The 10,069-nt window shown below is 35.2% G+C and overlaps 1 pseudogene; it reads right to left on the minus strand.

The window, feature by feature from the left end:
- Positions 1–1,690: 1,690 nt before the first annotated feature.
- Positions 1,691–9,624, minus strand: LOC119193227 (annotated as a pseudogene).
- Between the last annotated feature and the right edge of the window lie 445 nt (positions 9,625–10,069).

Consider the following 10,069-nt stretch of genomic DNA (forward strand, 5'->3'; position numbering starts at 1 on the left):
GAAGTCGATATGTACATACAGAAAGTCACCGAGCTGGATAAAAATGTACTAAAATGGGCCATAGACCTTACAGAGAGGAATATGAAATCTTTGTAAGATATATTGTTTAATATTTCTTATGACCAATTGGCTATTAGTTGCTAAATTCGGCTTTAATAATATTAAGAACTCTTACATACTTTCCGAACTACTTTACAAATTTTGCATTTATAAATTAAAGATTACTCAATACATGTAAACTAAAATGCTACTATTGTCTATTATATCTTAATTTCCCTGATAATTTTACACTTTCAATACTATTTTAGTTAAATATTCTGACAGTTCATATTTTTTTTTAGTTGCTTATGATTCTCATTGCTATAAACCACAAAAACTTATTTTAAATTCAGTATCCTATAATTTATAACTGAGCTTACAATATCATTATTTGTATAAAAATAAAACTATATTTATTTTCAGATATGAAACATGTGCATGGGGTTGGAATCGTGACCGCAAGGTTGAAGAAATGACAGAAGACCATGCATGGTACCTCATAGCCAAAAAGAAAAACGGCTCACCCCTAGCGTTCTCCCACTTCAGATTTGACATGGACTTTGGAGAGCCTGTATTGTACTGGTAATTTAAAAAAAATTATAACTATATTAACACACTACTACAACTGAAACATATAACAGTTTTACCAAATCTAGATTATATACTGTGAGCACTAACATAATATTTACTGTCTAGATGAATTACTGCCTCAGTAGCATAGTTGTACTGCATGCCTGTTACAACAGCACCCTGAGGTCCTGGGTTCAAATTCCAGGTCGTACAAAGTGATGTTTGGGTTTTTGTGCTCAGTATCAGCCCGGAGTCTGGAATTTGTGCCCGATATGGCGATAGGCCCGCCCCTATGAAGTCATGGGACGGAATACACTTGGCGAAAAATGGGCCCCTGGTTGCAACCGACATGCATACGCTGTTTTGGGATAAATGCGTGATGTGTGTATGTTAGATGGATATTACACAACTATCTAGTATACAGCTAAATACTTGAATTAAACCATTCCATTTTCAACTAGACTATCACCACTACTACTAGACAGTTACCGACGTCCATTTCATCTCTAATAGCAGCATCATCATAGCAAAATCATTATACATACAACACATACATACATGTCACAAAATATATAATTTTTTGTTGTATCTCAATTCTTTTTAATCTATTGATGCATAATGCAGACAGTAGACTGAGTATTGTGTTTTAATTAATTTTAAAGAAACTTCAAATTCTCATAGTAAATTTAACTAACATTAAAACTTATTAACTTATATATTATGACATACTTTGTTACATATATTAGCCTTCTTATAAAGCTAGCTTCTATAATCCTAATAAAGCTAGTGACACATATTATATCTATATAAAAGATTATCTATATTTCTAATAACTGTACATTTGTTGACATTATACATACCTACAATATAAGTATAGATAGAGGTGTTTTACACCCTTGAAAAAGCCATGTTTATATATAATAGCAATGTGAAGTGTTGTGACCTGTGTTGCTGGGGTTAACTGATGTAACAAGTTATCATGTTGCATAATATAACAGGCCTTATATGATAATTCCCTTTTTAAACAAACCCATTTTCCTCATATATTGCAATCAAAGGCAGCATTAACAAGTAATATTTATTTTATAAATATCTTACGCAATATTATTTACATCTATATTATTATAATACATTATTTAAATTGCATTCATAGAGGTCAGTTAGTTTTCACTTTATACTTCCACAGTATGCACATGAAGAAACTGATGTTTCTTTTGAACAGTCTTTTTTCGAACATGAGTTTTCTTTGGCCACCATTTGATGCACCGCGTGCACAGATATCTGAATAGTTTGTGCAGTATGTATATGGTTGTTATCGTGGCGAGTATGCTGAGTCCTATCACGTCGAGTAACAGGTACTGCGGCAGAGAGAGATCTAGCCGCGAGGTGATCTCAGATGATGCGCACCCTTGTGTCTTAATACATATTCGATCCAGTACACGCCTGCGTCTAGCGGACGCATCGGCCTGTCCAGGAATATACTTCTTAATTTTAATGCGTTTTCTTTGTATCTGGGAAAAACATTCAATAAATATATTAATGGTTAACCAATCTGAATCGTACAAAGTTGATTCAAAATAGTTGTCAAAAAAAAATTTATAAATGCTATCGGCGGAGAAATATTACATTAAATATAAGGTGTTGACGTTTAATAAAAAATGTATTTGATTGAAAATTTTCAAATATGCCAAGCACAATTTCTTTTATAAGTAAATATTGAAACTCACTTATGATTAGCAAGTAATTCATGTAGAGCGCTTCTCCACATTTTTTGTCGGCGTCCTTTAGTCTGAGTATCTGCGCCACGCCCCTGTCCGCCATGGCTCTCGCATTGAGAGCCTGGTCGGCGTACAACGGCACCATCAGCATGGGCACGCCGCACGCCACCGCCTCTTGTGTTCCCAACAATCCCCCGTGGGAGATGAACAGCCTCACGTTCGGATGACCTACAAATAGATAGTATATTTTTTCCAAATACTTTGTATAAACTCAAGCTTTTAGCTCCGAAGCGTCAGGCAGAGGGCACCATCTATCGAGCGTATAGATTTAATATATTTTTTTGTGTATCCATCCCAAGACGTATTGCGAGATAAGTTTATAGCGCTATCAGCCAAATCTCTAATCCCGTCTAGGTGTACTTTATAAAACCACCAACATAAAAAAAAAATACATAAATAAATTAACGACCAATATGATTTCGTCGAGTTGTTTCGCTACGTTCTACATAAAATCGCCTCGGTCTGGCTAACAATCGATATGGTTAATGACTAATACTACTTTACATTACGATAATCGTAATCACCAACCTAAGCAATTATTATTTAATCAAAACATGGTATATAATATAATGCGATTAAAATTTTACGTGGACTGCATAACTATACCTACTCTAATACATTGTTATGGCAATTAACCGGTTATAATGTATGTAGTAATCACATAGTAAACACTCACACAAAGTAGCGTACTGTGGTATCCAGTCCATAGTGTAGATGTTATCAGGCACGGTGAGATTCCTCGCCAGCATCCCTCTGTTCATCTTTTACGTACACCGTTTGGGGCATCTCCGATATCACCTCAAATATTTGCGATAATGTTTCACTGGGTATCGTCTCAATTCGCGACATGGACCCGAAACTCCAGTAGATAACGCCATCTGTTGATGCGTCGAGCAGTTTTTTCATGTCCTGGCAAAGAAAAAATATTATCAGAATAAATATTTTTGCGCTTTTTGGTCGTCGGAAGGTAATTGCGTTACCTACAACTGCTAGCCACACACGAGGGTGACTGCGCGGTATGTCGGGGTCACCGGCCTTACGACCTAGGTGGAAACGATCAGGCGACCGGTGGACCTAATCCCTAACGTCATATTCGTTCTAAGCCGGCACAGCAACCAAAACCTAGAATTATTAGTAACAATTCCTATTGCCATATGAACTGCCTATAAGGTGACCGCCAATAATATATTCACGACTAGCCATCCCCAACTGTTAGCAAACTACATTCGTGTTCTTTGCTACGATTGAATGATACGAATTAATATTAACCTGTTATTTTATAGCGTTGTTGATGAGTCTATCGCCATATTTATCTCCTGATATTAAAATATTAATTACGGGCTAATTCCGCCAAGTTTATTTACAAATCAGTTGAGGAGATATCTCGAGAATTTTTTTTTTATCCCAATGAATTTATTCAATAAATTTAATAATATATCAAACATTTAAAATACATCAACTGTAACAATATTCTTGTAAGGTTTTGTTACTTTATGATTTATAATGTTTACGCGAACGTTAGACATCCAAAAAATTTACTATAATTCGGAATTTTTCACGGTTTTATTTCTCTTATAAAATATTGGTGACAAAATTATTACTACACTGTAATCAATTTTGGCAATTATAGGTTTTGATGTTTACGTACCTTAATTTTGGCAAATTTAAGTAAATTCAGTTTTGTTGACATAAACGGCGTAGGTTCTTGACCCGCGATATTATGTCAAGATTCTATCTGATATAAACTCATCCATGTCATTAAGACTCGATTATAAAATAATAATTATCAAATTATGAGCTTTTGGCGATAACAATCAAATTCATTTGACAGTATCTGTGCGGGTTGGGTCTAGGTCCTAGGTCGGTCTGATAGCAAATTCTCAACTAAAGCAAATGTAATATGGGTTAATTGCCTATTTACTCACTCTCCATTGTGTTTGAATGGTTTTTATTATCAATTTCTTCACAACATGTTCATTATTTACATATTGATCCGATATTTATACCTATTTTGTTCTTGTTTTTGTTTAATAATACATTTAAGTCTATAGAAATGTTGCCTATAACCAATATAAAACTACTTACCCGTGACAATGTTTGAGTTTCGTCTAAATGCAAACCGCCAACTTCAACCAAAGCTGGCACCAGTGGTCTTACTTCGTTTATACTAAAATGACTATTAGATAAGACTAGACTATATTCTTTCGCAAGAGTATCCAATTTAGCACCAGGTCCAAACAGCCGATCTGCTATAGACTGCAAAATAAGAAATAAATCTTTTTTTATGTTCACACGTCCGTATGATGACGCTTTCAAGTCGCTTGCCTTGTGCCCACGCCTTTCCATGAACATTAGTTAGAATCTATGAAGCGCTAGACGTCATAGCGCTTCATAAAAAGCAACCTCAGCAAACAGAGTCCCGTTACTAACCTGAGACGGAATTTGTGACTTATACACATACAACATTTTCGCAGTGATCACAGCGAACGTGTTAAAGAATCTCTCCCACAAGCTCATGTGCTGTCCGTAGCCCACCATGTAGGATGGTATATACGCTGTCCCTTCAGGGTTACCAAGCTGCTCATTGACCCACGGCAAAGGAACACTCGAAAGGAATCCTATGACGGGAGCGTTAAACTCTCTGCCAGCCGGTAGAAAACAATCGCTTCCAAAAACTTCTCGGACAATAACTAAGTCAAAGGTCGCAGTCGAATTAAACAACTTCTTGACCGCTGGAAGATGCGACACCATCTCACAAGCGTGGATGCATTCCTTCATGATCTGTTCTAAGTTTCGGATGAAGTCTGGTTTCAACGAGTGCTGCTGTCTTGACAAATTGTTCGTGATTTCTGGTATCGTCCCCGTTAAGCTGATTTGATCGATGTTCGGCGGTGGATTTTTCTGGAATAATAGAAATTAGAAATAGAGCAAATTGCGATTAGGACAATTTTATACTAAATTGGCCATGATTTAATGCGTTTAAGATAAGAATCTAATATTCGAAATCGGTTACTGATCCTAGCGTTCATTTCTTATTTCCAATTGAGCAATTTACCGTAATGTATTAAGTGTACTTAGTGAAAAACTGATTGTTTATATAATTACGATATATAACACGAAACATAACTCGTAACATTCTAATCAATACAATGACATGTGTAAGTGGAGCAAACGGCCAGAGCCGAGACTGTCTGGCAGGCGGCTAACATCCCCACATCAATTGCTTAGCTTACAATGTTTAGTTAGACATCGCGTCGACACGGCACTGATAAAACCCAACAAGAGAAGGTGAAAGGGCGCGTCGCACGATTTTCACACTGATAAATTTGTATTCATTACCCGTAATGTAACATGTGTATTCAATATGCATTTAGGATATAGCCAAGTAATAAAAAAAACCTCAATAAGCGCTTTCCGAGTATATTAAATTCCGTACTAACTTTAAAAGCAAAACTCAGCTGGTAACTTATATGTATACTCAAAGTTCTCTTGAATCATCGTTAACAACGTACGCTTGCAGTTGTTATAACTTAAATTTAGAATAAAGATAAATTTAAACGTATTATCTTAGTAATATAGCTTTACAGCCCAATAAATCAAAAGTAAATGTGAAATAGTAGAAAGTATTAAATATAATACGCAATGCGCACGCGCACCAAGATCTTCGACTTAGGTATGCACGTTTGTGTTTTTTTATTGTTTGGCCATTAATCGCACTAGTGTGTGTAGGTATAAAATAGTTCTGCATGAAAACATGCAAATATCACCAATGAATTACGTAATCACCCTTCAACAATTTGATACAAGTTCATTGACATCTCGCACGTAAGAACTGATTAATATATAAAGTAAAACCTAAATTTATTACATAATGATTGGATAGTATAACTATGAACAATGGCAAGATTAACTACTTTGTAAACTATAATAACGAAGGTGTGTCCACCTTGCCTACCGACTTTAGGCTTGGCAACAGAAATTCTTAGTGTAATAACCCCTTTGAATTGCTGTTAATGGTGTATTCGACAGCTAAAGAATATCGCTACAATAGCAAAGAATCTTACCAGAATTCCATAACGGGGGTATCACACAGCTCTCGCGCAGAAAGGTGCATTATGTAACTGTTATAGCTGATATGGAAATATTACTTCTCCCACTTAGTGAACACAGAACTTTAGCAGAACGTTAGACTGTCGTGTGCGGTATGCTCAAAGACCCTCCAGGTTAAGGTTGAAACATAAAAATTGGTTTAGGTTATCCAATGACAAAGATAAAGGGTTTTATTGATAACATGTTGGATCAATGTTTGTTAATAATCGTTCTTTTACGTAAGGATAAAAGACGATTTACTAACAACATTTTGGGAGCATATCATCCCCGGCCAGAAATGGTCACTTGGTATATGGACGATATGGCAATATTTTCATTATTTTACGATCCTTTAACCATATAACCGTTTTACAACATTCTAATTAAAATTTATATAGAGCTACACAATTTATAATGTCTTCAATCCATACGTGTAATAATTATAATTTTTCCCTCACCTATGATATCTTCAATGATTTATAACGATGAACCTCTTCACTTTTTTATTTTTGAATGCATGTCAATGTGACTCCCTTATCATGTTAATATATATTCAATAATTCGTGTAAGTAACGTATTTATGACAAAGGTATTGAAAGAGTATGATAATTCGCATGCAATTGTTTACAATTAATGTTTGTTGTGACATTTCGTACAAATTATTACGTGATAAAAATTACATCAAGATCCGCTTCATGTGTTGTAATTAATAAACTAATGACAAAAATAGTTTAAATACACCTTAGGATTGGTCATGGAAATGGGTTTTATGCCGTGGCTGGGAAGGTTTAAACGTAACAATTGTCGCCATATAATGACATATAATATAATGAATTATATCACATGGTTTATTTTCTTGATAAAAATAGTTACTTATTCCTTCTTTGAAAACGGATTGATAATAATACTTTTGATTGCACAATAAACAGGTATGCAAATGTAATTTATTAATATTATGTAAAAACTGAAATTGCACAATATTATGTAAGTGTTTGAAACCGTCAGAATTTTCGGCTCGATATATGGTACAACACAAATGTACAGGTAGTTCTAGAAGTACTTAACAGTAATCATTGGAATATTTAGTAGTATTTCATCGTATCAATACAACTTTTAATATCGTACAAACTAATTGAATGCATTCAATAAGCGCAACGTTTTTAAATATGTACCCTGCAACACAGATCGAATTCATAAATTGTCTATTCGTATCATAGTCAACACTTCATTATGTGGGCACGCGTGTTAGCCCCATGATATATATAATTTCCACTAACCATATATAATGGAATGTAGTTCAATTTGCAACTTTGTCCATTAAGGCTACTCGTGTCATACAAAACTAATTCGCAGTTCCGTTAGATTCAATATGCGTTCTATCGCATAATCTTCCATTGCTTCCAGTCTTGTCGCATGCAATGGTATAAAAATTATAATGTATGTCGCCAGTTTGAAAAATCCAGATTCACGAGTTTTACTGTATCCACCTTACTAATAAACATTGGACGTCTTTAATAATTATTCAGTGTCTTGTCTTGCTATGTTAAATGACATGTACTGTCAGAGGAACCGAGACAGAACATTATAGAACTATGGCAGATGTATACAGCAAGTATTAGTAAGGCCCTAAATGTATAGCGTAGAAGCATTACCGAGGAATATAATAAGTATCTCGTAGGACATAGGGCAATTGGCATTGGCACTACAAGTCCATAAAGTTGGTTTACACCTTGGAGTATGGAAGACGTTCAGTTGGACTCCCTTATATTTACACGTGTGATCTTACGAAATGACTGCCGGATTATAGATATGCAGATATATAAAATGAGGTATTTCAAGTGAAGCAGACAGCGAAGAACACGTATGGTTCTGAAATTCGTTCATAAACAGCTTTTTCGTAGTTATACTTAGTTGATATGAGGGTGAATATATTTTTTTGATTTGAAGACCTGTTACTACTTTTTTCCTTTTTTAAAATAAGATGAAGAGTAAATGAATCTGGAGTATTAACTTCCGGTTACGTTGATAAAAAGTCCAACTTGAATTTTTTTTAAAATATGTGTAAATTTTCTACATAAACCACAGCCATAAAAACTTTATTGTAACCATAAAATTGGTTGATTTGAAAAATAGACTCAGTAAAAGTCCTTCTATCTAACTTAACATAAATAATTAGCCTATGAGTTTATAAATTAACCTCCAAATATATTCTCATCTAGAGGTACAAATAGGCTCAACATGGACAAGTTTCAGAACTTCATTTTTTTTTTGCCATAAGCTTCACTTGCAATAGTCCATATGATATGACAGAATTTTTATGAAATTGTAAGTGTTTTTTTATGACCCACGGAAATACAGTTATGGTAATTTCAAAGTTACTATGCCTATAAATTCCTTACAGCGTCAATGACGATGTTGTAACGATTTGTGAAATAATAAATTTCACTAATATAATACACGTGGTTTCCTTGCCACCAAGGTTTACACTTATGCCAAGTAATATGCAAATAATACAATGTCATTTAATTGTTATAGGTTAAATTCGCCCTATCATATTAAATGGGATATATATATCACATATTAGCCACAATTTATCTATTGTAATCGTGTTGCAGTTGGAAAGTCAAAACAAAGTAAAAATCTTATATCTATAAACATACTGCATAGCAACACGTGTTATATCTCTAAAAAAATGGAGTTTCAGTTTTCACAGAAGATTTTTTACATTTCGTGGAAAACGAGTTAGAAAAGTTTCCGAGCTATGAATAGAGTTTTCAAGGATTTTATCAAATTGTCACTTCTTATATTTTTCTACAGAGTATCCCATATTATGATTTAATTATATACAAGTTAGGGATGTATAAAATGTTCACTCATTTAGAAAATCTATTCAGGTTTTAATGTCGAACGAGATTTTAGCGAAAACGCAATGATCAATCAACAATTATCCACTGAATTGTAACTTACCATTGGGAAATGGGACACGACGGTGAGTTGGTGTTGCTTGTTGGCTAGCGCTTGATGAGCCGGCCATACATAGCGTAGTGGCTCTTGGTGTTGGTGGGCAGCACGGCAAGGATGCGCGCGCCGTCCGCTGCGCCTACGCACGCCACACACAGGACTAGCCACACCAGCCGCATCTCTCTGCTTCTCGATGCTGTTTACGCAGTGCACTCGCGTGCAGCCGTCGTGCACCCTTTGCGAAGATAACCGGTGACGTCACCTGCCCCGTGTCAGATAGCAAAGTGCACATTGTCGCATGCCACCCGGCTACACTGATCGCGCGGATGAAAACTTTCTTCAGTCGTTATCACGGAGGCCCTGCCAATATGTTAATTTCACTCTAGGACTACCGTCCTCGACTCGTGTTAACGATGTGGAACGGATTGTGTCGAATTTTGTGATATGTGTGAATAGTGGTGCGGGATCGAATCCGTGACCGTTTGATGAGATCAGTGTTAAGAATATTTAAATTCTGCGATAACGGCTAAGATATTGTAGCTGTATAAAAATTGTAACGCGTACTAATACGTCAAAAGTAAGTCATACTTTATCCACCTATTTTATTTGGCGATATTAAATATCTCGACGTT

Source organism: Manduca sexta, unplaced genomic scaffold, assembly GCF_014839805.1.
Source record: "Manduca sexta isolate Smith_Timp_Sample1 unplaced genomic scaffold, JHU_Msex_v1.0 HiC_scaffold_3784, whole genome shotgun sequence".
Lineage (NCBI taxonomy): Eukaryota > Metazoa > Arthropoda > Insecta > Lepidoptera > Sphingidae > Manduca > Manduca sexta.